Source organism: Triticum aestivum, chromosome 3A (genome assembly GCF_018294505.1).
Source record: "Triticum aestivum cultivar Chinese Spring chromosome 3A, IWGSC CS RefSeq v2.1, whole genome shotgun sequence".
Classification (NCBI taxonomy): domain Eukaryota; kingdom Viridiplantae; phylum Streptophyta; class Magnoliopsida; order Poales; family Poaceae; genus Triticum; species Triticum aestivum.
The window spans coordinates 642057092-642071331 of record NC_057800.1 but is presented as its reverse complement, the minus strand read 5'-3'; positions in this window follow the sequence as shown (position 1 = coordinate 642071331).

The following is a 14240-nucleotide window of genomic DNA, read 5'->3' as shown; positions in this document are numbered from 1 at the left end:
AGCAGATCTCAAAACCAGACATGAATGTACTGAGTATAAAGGACATACCAGAACCATATATGAAGTAGAAAGGAAGACGCTGGAGTGACAAGTGGGTTCGAGCTAGGCACATTTCAACTTTCTGTAGTTAAGCTGGAAAAACACCATAGTTGTTCACCATTTATCATCAATGGAAAGCAGCCATATGCAACGCAGGAATCATAAACATAATTGTTCATATCCATAGACAAATACAAAGAAGAAAAATATCAAAGGAAAGCAACCGTATGAAATGCATATCACAAGACACGGGATTTCGGTCAAGTGGCTTTCAAGGGACCTCCATTGTGCAAAATGATAAGGAATTGAGCTTGACATATGAGAGAGAGGGAGAAGGAGAAATGGACCTGTAGATCATCAGCAGTACGATGTCCTTAACGGCACCATCTGGTACGTGTTTCTTTCTAGCCAGTACCTCACCAGGTAAGGCAAGTCATGACCTTGTCCGGCTCTAGCAGCGACCTGCAAGCCAAGAAAATGGAAAGATCAGCGGTCACACACACAGAGGCTTTGTAATGATTATTGATTAGAGTCATTTCTAATTAGGTGGCTTCGTAATGGTTATTGATTAGAGTTATTTCTAATTAGACAAAACACTCAACCAGTACAGATTTTTTTCAAATCTGTACTTTTAAGAGGAAAAGGAAGATCACTCAACATATCATTATATCATAATACATTCTCTCATTGGTGCACAATACTCTTTTAAGACAGAACTCAAAAAGTCAATGGTCAGGCAAGATTACCGTTTAGAAACCATCGAGAGATTAGCCAAAACTCAATAGTATTTGTTCTGTATAGGCAGCAAATAATAAAAAGAATTCCGCGGTAGTTTTAGTTTTGTTTCCCACAGTTTCTATGCGGGCTGCCAATACAATAGTCAGCGCGTGAGTGGCGATCCTGATGGGGCACAGAAGAGCAGACACAGAGAAACAGAGTAACAATTTAAAGCTAGAAAATCCCGTGAGTGACTTTCATAATGCAAAACCGTTGGAACTAAAAACACATGTTATAGTTTGAAGCAAAGAAGCAACATAGGCATCAGAGCCATCATTGTTTTAATTACTAAAGTGGCGTCAAATAAAGAACCCACAGAAATGGCACACAAACAATTCGTCAAGCGGCTTTGGCTCATCACACTCGGTCGCCAACACGATATTAACCCTGAGGTATTATTTTACTTACATTCTTAGTGAACTGATGACAAATCAAAGAGATAAAGTTGTAAACTGCATATAGTTCAAGAAATATGAATTGTACAAAGCAACTCCTAATTTGAGATGTGCTTCGTCCTTTGAAAGCAAAAAAGGAGAAAGTTTTTGAGCTATATTTTGCAGGACAGGCAAAAAGAATTAAATTTGATTCAATTCAAAGTTTTTATATCAGCATCAAATCGTTGCTCACATTCCTCCCAACGAAGACCAACAATAACACACAAATGTTAAAATGGAGTGATTACCATGGCAACAACTGCTAGAGCCCCGATCCTATCCATCCCATTCATTTGGATGTATATACAGGACATATACGGGCATGCTGTCCACAAAGTGTAAATTATAATATCTACAAACATAATAACAAATTTAAGTAACCAAGAGAATCTGGCAGATTGGAAGCGCTCACGGTAAATAACATTTTTGGTGTCTCAATTGCAGATCTTACTTCAATTTCACTAACTGAATGGCCAACAACAAGTATTTCGCTCATTTATCTATAAGAATATACATAGTTTTCAAGGGTTGTATCCTTACATAATCATTTCTATTTATCTTCTAAACCCCTTAAAAAGAAAGATAGGAAGAATAAGTTTCCAAGAGTACTCCATAAACTAGAGCATGCCAAACTATTTACTCGCCATGGCATTTTCGTCGTTTCACTCACACGGGGTATAAAAGGCCGGCTCCGCCCGTGGTGAAACCCTAGCCAGCTCCTCTCCCGCTCGCTCTGCCTCCTCCTCCCCACCCGCGCCTCCCTCTCCTCCTTCCCGCTGCCGCCCGGCCTCCTCCTCACCCGCCACCGCCCGGCCTCCTATCCACCCGCGCCTCCCTCTCCTCCTTCCTCGCCGCCGCCCGGCCTCCTCCCCACCCGCGCCTCCCTCTCCTCCTTCCACCCCCCGATTTGGCGCCGCCAAACCCTAATGCCCCGCCCCGGCCCCGCCTCCCACGGGAGGGAAGGAGGAAATGGCGAGGCGAGGTAAAGGCGGCGGCGTATGGGACGCGGCGCGGGCGGCGTGGCCCAGGGGGTCGGCCTCCTCCTGCCCTACGCCTCTCTCCTCTGCCCCCAGCGGATAGTCGCGCCGCTCCTCTTCCTCTCCCGCGTCCGTCTCGTCGGCGGCGGCGACTTGCAGGCAATAGGCGAGTCCCTGTAAGGGAGAGAGAGAGGATGAGGGCGTCTCGCGCTCGCTTGTGACCCTCAGCCGTGGCTAGGGTTTCGGGTTGGGCATTGCCTTCATCGCCGGCGCGGCTCTGGTGGACTCCGGCGGCTCCTCTTCGTCTCCTCCCTCGCCCCCACGCGAGGCAAAGAAGAAACGAAGCACCTCACCTGGCTCCTCAGAACTCAGGCACTTTTGTATTTTTAGGACTTGCTCATATATTTATGTCTAGCTAGGTTCCTGCAAATTGGGTTTAAGAGATGTCTAGATCTATCTAGGCTCCAATAGAGTAGATTTTTTATGTCCTTTTAGGTTTGTTGGCTACCTTGGCTGTTTTTGCATGGGAAGTTTGTTTGTTCCTATCCAATAGATGCTCATATCTAGCTAGATTCCAAGAATGTTTTGTTGTCTTTCTTAAGTTGTTTGGTACCTTCTTTTTTCTTTGGTGTTGATGGGGGCAGATTTATCATATAGTTCTTTTGCTATTTGCAGATAAATCTTTTGTTCTATATAGAAAAACTAAAACTACTCCTTTTAGGCTATCTAAGGGTCTGAAGTGACTAACATTGTAATTAGCGTGTTTAAGTATTTATGCTACAATGCTCCCATTTTTTCCAATCATTGCTCTTGCTCCAAAATGCACTTTCAAAGAGGTGGTTGAGGCAGAGGTTGTTCTGCTATGCCCCTGAACATTGTAGTGTCGGGCTGCATTATTTTCTTGTTTTGTATTCTTACTATTCTGCCTCCCCATTTGAAGCTGCTTGAATCTAGGGTGATTCTTCCTTTTGTTTACATTGTAAGCTCTTTCGCCATAAGTTGACTGCGGTTTTTACCACATCTGCTAGGATGACTTTATTTTTCTTTTCTGGTGGGGAATGCAAGGATCGGGTTAACTATTTACTTGCAATCAAGGACGTCATCAACATGTAAGTTCAAAAGAACATATTTTAACATATTCCTGCTATATACATTTTATTTCCTCTCTGCTTCCTTCAAAATCAACGATGGAGACCTTGGCCCTCTCGATTTTGAAGGAACCAGAGAGGAAATATACAAAGCATATAGCAGCAATAGTTAAAGACGTTCTTTTGAACTTACATGGCTATTTTTTCTGCAAACATGCCAATCTACTTCCATCGTAACGACCTTAATTTGTACCTTCTCATAGATGTACATTTGATTTTGAGCAAGTAGGGAGGCACTATACGATAGCATACAACAAGAAATAGTAAAAGATTGTTACCATCCATGGGACTAACAAAAAATAGAAATTAGAATTATCCGATTGTCCTTATCATGCAAGTTGTAGTTGCGAATGGGACTAACAAAAATTAGAAATAGCAAGCAGTACGCTAACCAACATCAAATCAAGTAACTATTCAACTAACATAAATGAGAGACAAAGAGAGTATTTTCACCTCGAGATTAGACCATCAGAATATAGTTGTGGTGATGCCGTCCATAGATCCGCCCGCCCGTCGCCCAGAAGGTAGCAACAAAACAAAATAACCCCAAATGCTTACTTAGCAAGGAAATAAATTACAAAGCCAACAAAACACACATCCTTCAAAATTCACTACATTTAGTCTGGTGTGTGATCCAAAAAATGCAGGGGTGACAAACAGAATTGGGGAAAGCTTCAGCACAAACTAAAGAAAACAAAGTGAAATGGCCGCTCAATGGCTCGGATTAACCCAACAACTTAATCACAACAGTCGAAAAGGTGTCTATGGATGCAGACAACAACATGGGACATGCTACCTCAGACACCCTTTACATGAACAATCCAACATTATCTCCAAATAACACTCAAAAAATCCTGTAGCATTATTATTTGTAGCATGTAAGAAAAAATAGCTGCAACTGGTAACTTGTGGAAAAATAGAAGTAATAGTATCACACCGAATTAAAATAAGCCATTCAACCGTTAACTTGCTAGGAGCGAGTCTTTCTAGTATAACAAAGTGCAACTTACTTAACCAGATTAAATCAAGGACCAACAACAAACAATAAAAGATCAAGAACAACTTAAATGCAATAAAGGTATGAGAGACGAGAAATCTTTGCATAAGACAACTATAAACACTGGAGCATAAATAAGCAACACCTTTAAATACAAATAAAAGGGTTCAAGGTTCATTGCATAGTGGGCTCAGATTCTCCTTTTCTTGATCATATAACCTACCCCCGTCATCTCTTATCACCAGATCAATCTGTTTACACAGTGGAGCTGCCCTGGTTATCACTCAACAAGAATGACCATCCAAGGACAGGACAACATGTATCACAAGATCAAAAAGGATTCTAGAGACAACAGGGAGGATCCAACTTGATACCCACAAGTGCCTCAATTGCTCAAAGGCACACTTATTTCAGCCATGATTAATCATCATCGCCCTAAAAAGAATGGCTTCCGACCGGCCGACTACAGTGCCCTCGGCGGGTCACTGGAATTACACGTGGTGGCACGAACGAGAGGTAACTAAATTAAAGTCCAGGGCGCGAGAGGACTCTTCGCCTGCCAAGAAAGCTCAATTAGCATGGACATGCAGTACCAAGAGAAACACATCCTTAATCAGATAGGAGCTTAAGGATATATCAGTACTGGCAAAATAGACACATCCTTAAACAATATGAACCAACAATGCTAAAATAGACCATCTGATGTTGAATGAGCATGTGACGACAAAACAAACTTATCCTCATACAAATACTATGAGCATGTTGCTCCTTCATCCTCAACTAAAAATGAATCAATGCAGATGAACATTTTTTAGCTTAAACGCAGAAGGACATTCAATTACAACACTAAGCTTCCAAGATATTATACACCCTTGATAACTAAAGTTTCATTAGTATAACATGTAAATCAATAGGAACAAAATATCGATGTTGAATCACACGAAGCATCAAGAGTAAGCATTCGAGAAGAACACACACTGCCCAAGCCCAAACTGAACTGCGGGTGTTCATCCAATTATATGGAAACAACTTAGAAGGGAGGACGATTCGCTATACCTGCGTTGTGCAGAAGCGGGCGAGGTTGATGGCGTCCATTCCTTCTTCTGGCCAAGCACATCCACCTAAGATGTTAAACAATGTCAGCTTGTGCTACAAATCAACAACAAATAACACAGTGTAAGTACGATGCATGAACCAAACCATCCCTTGACCACACATGCACCCATCGAAGCCATTCATTTTCCAGGGCTAATAAGCAGGTACTCGTACAGTTCAAAGCAGAGAATCAAACATGTATAATCCAATCTAATAAGCAGTAAGTCGTACATTTCAAAGCAGATTATCAAACACGCATAAAAAATCATCCATTTCGAAGAAAATAACACATCAAGACTCCTAAAAAGATAGAAAGATTGCTAACTGCAGGGCATGTGGTACATCGAATTCGAGTGGACGGCGAAGAAGAGCACCTGAGATGGATACCCACAAGGTAGGCCAGCCAATTCCGAAGAAAGCAATGTGGGAGAGAGACAATGACCTAACCAGCTTCCATGCAAGGTAAAGGAAGTGCTTCTCAAAGTTGTAGTTTCTCTTGGCAGAAACTTCATAGTACTACGGGTTCTTCTTCCTGTGGAATGTGACCACTTCGTTAAAGAACTATCATAACAGAGGCGGTCAACGACATGGATAAATAACTTTGGAGGGGCACGACAACATTTAGGCAAAATATATGAACCCCAAGCACAGTGCAAGCAACACAATCACTGCCATCCAATGGGCAACATTGCAAATAGAAATAACATACATAAGTATGCCACCATAATGCTAATAGCTAGATCAACGACATATATGTGTGGAACTGGCATTAACAACAAATAGAACAGTCGACTATTAAGTCTACATCATTCTTCCGGCCAATTCCAATCTGGATAACAAAAGGAAACTGTGGTTAACATCACCCACACACTCTCTCTCCCTCTCTCTCTCTCAGTGCAACTAAATATGGCACTTCAGATTCTGAAATCACCAAGGTTATCCAAAAGATTCATTGCTTATAACAGTACACAATAACAAAGAAATTTGCAATTGGGACAGAGCTGACCTACTGCTACTACTCCCTGTTGCCATAGTGGCATTCATTGATGTTCAATGCAAGTAGCAAGCAATCAAGCACAACAGAGTAAGCACAAAGTAAAATAGAGATAAGAGAAATAAAGAAGAGGCTACTAGTGTGCAGTGGAAGCTGGAGTATGGAGAGGATGAGATCTTTGCCACCCCTCACCATGTGTAGCCTCCCCTTCACCCAACCCCGTCCCAGTCCACACCTCCTCCCTTCGCCGCCACCACCAATCCATGCTGGAAGCCTAGGGTTTGCACGAGGAAGGTCAGGGGTGCTAAGATCAGCACGCCGACACCGACACTGAGCCCCAAGCAACAACAACAGCTGGAGCAACCACCCCATGCCGTCGTCGATCCTCTCTACAGGGTGATGTTCATGATCCCCACATCCACCGCCACCGCCACCGGCCATGTTACCTGGGCCAAGAGGAGGGACCCAAAGAAGCCGTCTATGAGAAGAGGGAGCACGAGAGGAGCACTAGGGGAGCCGCAGCCGCATCCGCATCAACCCGCCGCTGCTGCTCCTGGCTCCGCCGCCCTTCATCACCGAGAGCGGCTAGCACAAGGGAGGGCCGCCTGCGATTCAATGGGGAGGAGGATGGAGGCGCGACGGGGATGAGAAGCGGGAGGAGGAGGACGAGCGGCGAGAGGGGAGGAGCCAGAGGTGGCGGCCGGAGGGGGGAGGAGGCAGAGATGGCGGCGCGGGGGCGAGAGGAAGAGGGTGGGGAGCCGCGGCTGGGAAGAAGGGAGGGGGTGCAAGTGCGGGAGGAGGCGGCGGCTAGGTCATCTCCAGAGGAGCCAATGTGATTTATACCCCCTGCGAGTGAAATGACGAAAATGCCCTCGGCGGCCACCCAATTTTACAGGCGGTGGCACGAAACAGGGTAACTATTCATTTCAGCAGTAACTTTTCTTTGATCCGATGGACGAGGTCATCCAGCGGCTCGATCCGACGGCCTGAATTCCATCAAGCGAACCGATCCAACGGCCGAGAGTGTCTGAGCTCTGAGAGAGCTCGGTGGAACATCCTTCTCTTATCTCTTGATTCGGTTCGGGTCCATGGGCACCGCACCGCACCATACTTTCTCCACGCACACAAAACGAACGCGTGATGATTTGGTTTGGTCACGGGCTATGTGAAAACCGCACCTCACATGCTGGAGATGTAACGGTTCTGGTAAACGACTTGGGTCAGGCATCAGGGACGGGGACGCGGTACAAGCGCGCATTCTTGCAACCACAAGCATTTGCATGCACAAGCGCACACACGGAGCATCGTACGCCTGCACCAAGCTTCACGCATGAAACACTCGGTACTCTCAGGACGCCTTTTTTTCCGTCAGCGCCCAGCGCACTTGGGGGCTCCGACGGAAGGAAAAGTGACACGTGGGCCGACACTGTCAGGCGACAAACGACTTTTCCCCGCCCAGATTCGTCCCTGAGTGTTGTACAACGCCACTTCCCCTTTCGCTGCCGTGCCGACCCCGGCGTCGCCCACCTGCCCACAGCCGTTGCTCTGCCGCTAGAACGACATTTCCCCGCCTAAAAGAGAGGGTTTCGCCGCGGTAGCCTCCATCCCGCTCTTGGGCGAGCTTTCCAGGGCTCCGGCCAAGCAGACGTGGGATACTGGCGGCTGCGCACCCACCACGCCCTCCAAGTGTTCGGTGATTTGCCTGTTCGGTGATGGACTCCAACGATGAGGAGGCGTTCGCGGCGTTGCTAGAGGAGGAAGCCGAGGCCAACACCCAGGACGAAGAGCACCTCATGATCCTCGTCGCTCTGGTCGGCCTGTTCGCGAGCAATGCAAAGTTGCGGCTAGGTGGCTCAGCGTCGGGCCGCCGTAAGAGCAAGCAGAGGCATCGACTGGAGGGCTATTGCTTGCTCTACGCCGACTACTTCACCGACGCTCCACTGCACGTCGAGAAATTATTTTGGCGCCGTTGTCGGATAATCCGAAAACTCTTCCTCGGGATTGTGAATGCCATCCGGGAGTTCGACAGCTACTTCATTTGCAAGAAGGATTGCACCGGCACAGTTGGATTCTCCTCAATCCAAAAGTGCACGACAACTATGAGGATGCTTGCATACAGAGCTCCAGGTGATATACTGGAAGACTATGGACGCATGGCCGAGTCCACCACCATTGAGTGTTTGTACAAGTTCTGCAGGGCAGTGGTGGCAGCGTTTGGACCATAATACTTGTGTATCACCAAATGCTGAAGACACTGCTCGGATCCTAGCATAGAATGCAGCAAGAGAATTTCCTGGGATGCTTGAAAGTATCGACTGCATGCATTGGACATGGAAAAACTGTCCATTTGCTTGGCAGGGGATATACAAAGGCGCCAAAGGAGCTTGCAGTGTGGTACTTGAGGTAGTGGCCACACAAGACCTCTGAATTTGGCACTCCTTCTTTCTTATGTCACGAACTCGCAAATGACATCAACGTACTGCAGTCTCGGATGTCTTTGCCAAGCTTGTTGAATGTCATACTCCTCCGGTGAACTTCGAGGTCAATGGGCGCCACTACAACAAGGGATACTATCCTAGCAGATGGCATCTACTCGAGATGGTCCACATTTGTGAAGACTATTTCAAACCCTGTGCCAGGATGCAAGAACTCCTACTTTGCCAAGTGTCAGGAGGCTTGCAGGAAGGATGTTGAGCGGGCATTTGGTGTGCTCCAATCTCGATTTCCTGACCGGTAGACCGCTCTGACCTGGTCGAAAGATCAAATGTGGGAATTCATGACTTGTTGTGTCACTTTGCACAACATGATCATTGAGAGTGAGCAGGAAGAACCAATGTTTGACACTGAACCATATTACAGGCAGGGTCCTCTTGCCTAAATTGATCACCAGCTAACAGCATCATGGACTGTCTTCCTCAATATGCGTCAGGAGACCCGAGACCCACAGGTGCATCAAGAACTGCAACACGATATTGTAACACCCCGGATGTAACTTACCATATTTGTACTCCGACTCTTGCCATTTCCGGCTTTAAGTTATGAGATTCGTGGTTGGGTTCTTGCCTTCGTTTTGCATTTTGTTCATGTCATGCATTTCATATCATGTCATCATGTGCATCACATTGGCATACGTGTTCGTCTCATGCATTCGAGCATCTTCCCCGTTGTCCGTTTTGCAATCCGACACTCCTATGTCCTCCGGCGCCCCCCTTTTGTCTCTTTTCATGTGCTGGTGTTAAACTTTCTCGGAATGGACCGAGATTTGTCAAGCGGCCTTGGTACACCACCGGTAGACAGCATGTCAAGTTTCGTGCCATTTGGAGTCCGTTCGATACTCCAACGATTAACCGGGGAACCATAAAGGCCTCGTGTGTGTTGCAGCCCAACACCCCTCTAAAGTGGCCCTATAACCCATCCAAACCTATCCCATGTCCTCCGTCGTCGGATCACGATAGCATGGCCGAAAACTACACCTCATTTGGACAGTCACACCTCCTTCTATGTATAAATATGTCCTCCCCTCCAAAAATTCGGGCAAAAACCATAACTCCCCCTCTCCTCGCGCCGCCGGACACGTCCGGATCCGGCCGGACGCGTCCGCCGCCGCGCCCGTCCAACCGCAGCGCGCCACCTGTCCGCCGCCGACCCGCGCGCCGCTGAGGCCCGCTGGGCCCAGATCCGGCCCCGCGGACCCGCTCCCTGCCGCCGCCGCTCGCTCGCGACCCCGCCGCTCCGCTGCCGCCCAGCTCCGCCGCTGCTTCGCCCCACCGCCTGCTCGCCGTCACTGCCGATGGGCGCCCGGCGCCGCCCTCCGCCGCCTCCGACCGCGCCTCCCCGCGCCCCGCGGCCCTTCTCCTCCACCGAGCGCCGGATCTGCCTCCTCCGCACCTCTCCGGCCACAGGACCTCTCAACTCCGGCGAACTGCTCTGGCAAACCTCGTGGAACGCGCCAGATCCAGATCTGAAGACTAGGGTTGACCCGAAAATTCCTCTAAGTCATTTATTTTTGCATTCTGAAGCTCTGTTCAACATGCCATAACTCCCCATTTGTAGATCCGTTTTGCATGCATGAGGCCAACTCCACCGCGCAACCCCAAACGGACGTCCGGATTGGCCGGATTTTGTTCCTTTGGGGCACCGATGGGTTCGCCTGTGTCCGGCTTTGTCCGATAGGTCGTGCGTGCGCCCATCGCGCGGCCGCACCCCAAATCGTGTCCGGGGTGGACGTGAATAAAAAAATTAAAAAACTAGAATGAAATAACTAAAAAATTAAATAAACACATTTTAAAAAAACATAAAACATATATAGGGGTCGGCCACAAAACGGCCCAGTTTCCACGGCCACTTAAAAGGCCCAGTTTCATAATTAACATATAAAAAAACGCCTCCCGCGCGCTCCTGCCGCGCCCGTCGGTGCCGTGGCCGTCGCCGTCTTCACTGGCCGCCGGTGTCGTCGTCGTCGCTGACGAGGTCGACGTAGGCCGGCGGCGTCCACAGGTGGGCCGGCGGTGCGTGGTAGACGGGGGCGGGCTGGACGACCGGAGGTGCCTACACCACCTCCTCCCGTGGCGACGCCTCCCGCTCTGGTGACCGCGTCGAAGTGGGGCACCAGTTCACGCCCATGCCGGCGGCCATTTCCGGAGCAGTGCAGGACCAGCCCCACCCCTGGCCCAACAGCTGCTGGAACGCGGCCGGCGGATCCTCCTCCATCACCTCCTCTGTGATGGCCGCCATCTGCAGCTCCGGGAAGGCGATGTCCCCGGCGACAGAGAGGGCCATGGTCTCCTCCAGGCCGTCCCACTGCCGCTCGTCGTGCGTGTTCATGGAGTCGTCCGTGACACGCTGTAGGAGACGGGCCTCCTCCTCCGCTGTCATGCAAGGAGGGGGAGGTGGCGACGGAGACGGGGAAAGCGACGGCGTGGGCGTTAGGCCGCGCACCCGCGTACGCCTGCGCGCCTCTGCATGTGGCCTCCGCGGCCCCGACACGGTGCCGGCGAAGTAGGACGCGCGCCGCACGTCGTGCTCGTCCTGGAGCCATGTGTCCCACAGCGGGGAGTCGGGGGCATACCTGTGGTCGTAGTACAGGTCGTCGGGGAGGAGGAGGCGGCGGCGCGTGATCTCTTGACGGCGTGCACGGGCGCTCCCCGGGACCGGCGGGATCGGCACACGATCGACGGACAGGTGCCAGTTGTTGGGGAGGTGGACATCGCTCCAGGGAAGCGGCGTCCTCGTCTCCCAATAATGGCGGCACACCGACGCGCGGACGTAGTACCGGTCGCGCTCGCCGGCGGACGTGGGGGCGATGAAGAAAGCCGTCGGCACGGGGGCCCGACGTGGTGGTGATGCGGCCTCCTTCTTCCCGGAGCCGGCGCGGCGCCCCGACGAGGAGCCGGCCTCACGGTCGTGCTTCCCCTTACGGTTCCAGAAGCCCATGGCGTCGAGGGTGGCCGGCCGGCGAGCTTGACAAGGGAGGGGTCTAGGGTTTAGCGCGGTCGGGTTTCGAGGAGGCCGCTGGATGGAGTGGGGCAGTGTGGACTACGATCGGTCCACGGATTCCCCATTTAAGAAGGACGGTGACCTTCCACTGGGCCGATGACAGGTGGGGTCTGCCACCTGTGCGCATTGATGTTGGCGGGTGGGAGGTAGGTGGCCGCCCCGCCACGCGGCCAGACGCAGACGAGCGGCGCGTCCGTTCGGTGTCCGCGGCGACCCAAACCCGACGCAAAGATGCGCTTGAAACGGGTCGGCCCGGACACAAAACGGACCAGATGGGTCCAGGCCGTCGCGCGCTAGGCCGCCTCGTTCGTCTGTTTTACCCCAAACGGACGGGGCCGGACAGGATGTGGTCGCGCGGTGGAGTTGGCCTGATATATCAAAATGTTCATCATGATGTGCTCTTCATTTTGTTCCATTGTGACCTGCTTGTTTGAGTCCATCTTGATGCCCAAATAACTGATGCAAGAGTGCTATAAAATGTTAGGTGCTGATTCTTAGCAGAGTATGAGCATTTGTCATTTTTGCTACAATTGTTGTGTGCTGCATATGGTCATGAGCTCTACATGTGTTTTGGTCTATTCCATGTCATCTTTACAGGGGTGTATGTCATATATTTTTGTGATATTTGTGGTGACTAGCAAAAGCATGCAAAGTAGCTCTCATGATATTGCTGATTTTAGAGACTTAGAATTTCACTAAGTCATTGCTCTGCTGTTATTTTTATGCCATGTATTTATGTTGCTACAGTGAGATCCGTGCTTCTTTTGAGTATGTTCAGTAAGGATGATTTGGACATATGGTTGTGCTCTATCCATCTATGCCCCGGTTTGCATTTATGGGGTGCCCTAGCATGTCTCAATCTTGCTCTACTTTTGCTATAAAATGTTCCTGGCATATTGTTTACGTGTTAATCAATTTTTTCAAGGTTGTTGTAGTTGATCCATGCATGCTATGAGCTTGTTATTGCTTTGGTTAGCTTCATGAACATGTCTTCTTGCTGGTAGTATGCTTAGTTTGTCATGCAAGGCTTTGTGATGAGTGAATCGAGCTCACAAAGATGCCTTCATAACTCTGTTTTTGCCATGCCCAGTTTTCTGCTAAGTCTGAATCTGTTAACGAAACTTGCTATGTTTATATGGGTGCCATCATATCTTCTGATCCTTTTTGGCTTATGGTCAGTAAGGGACTTTTATTCTTTTCTTTGAGTAGGTTCATGCCATGCCTTTGTTTGCTATGTTCTGTTCCTGTAGCATGTTTGCTTGTTCTAAATATTGCTTCCTGATGTTAATTCCTGGCATGCTGTTATTTTCACTAAGTCTGTGATGCTGATATCTTTTGCACCTTTTCCATGCTTGTTTGAACCTGCTCTTGTGTGATTTAGTCATAGCTCAGTGTTCATATTTTGTCAAGCATCTTGAGTAGATCACTGCCATGCGCTTTGTTGCTATGTTGGAGTGCAGTAGCTTAGTTTCTTGTTGCATTCTAGATGGCATTGTGCTGTTAATCGCAGAATTGTGCCATTCTTGTTTTGCTTGCTATTTGCAAACCGTGCATCCGATTCCGGTGATCTTTATATAGATTTCGACCGAAATCAACTCATGTTTCCAGCGGCGCACTTGGTTTGCCAAGTTGATGCATGGTTCAATCTTTTCCTTCCGGAGCACGCTTATGCATTGCATATCACGTCTCGCATATCATGCCATGTTTTGCATCATATTGCTTGCGCATTACACCATGGTTGATTGTTGTTTCCCTTGCTTGTGCCCTTGCCTTGGGTAGAGCCGGGAGACAAGTGCGTGATCGAGGAACCCGTTGAGTACGCTTACGAGGATCAAGCCTTCGTTAACTCGGAGAACTTTGCAGGCAAGATGACCATACCCTCGAAATCACTTCTATCTTTGCTTGCTAGTTGTTCGCTCTTTTGCTATGTCGCGATACCTACCACTTGCTATATCATGCCTCCCATATTGCCATGTCAAACCTCTAACCCACCTTTCCCAGCAAACCGTTGTTTGGCTATGTTACCGCTTTGCTCAGCCCCTCTTATAGCGTTGCTAGTTGCAGGTGAAGATGGAGTTTGTTCCATGTTGGAACATGTTTATTGTTGGGGTATCATTATTATATCTTGTTTACTTTAATGCATCTATATACTTGGTAAAGGGTGGAAGGTTCGACCTTATGCCTGGTGTTTTGTTCCACTCTTGCCGCCCTAGTTTCCGTCATACCGGTGTTATGTTCATTGATTTTGCGTTCCTTACGCGGTTAGGTTATAATGGGAACCCC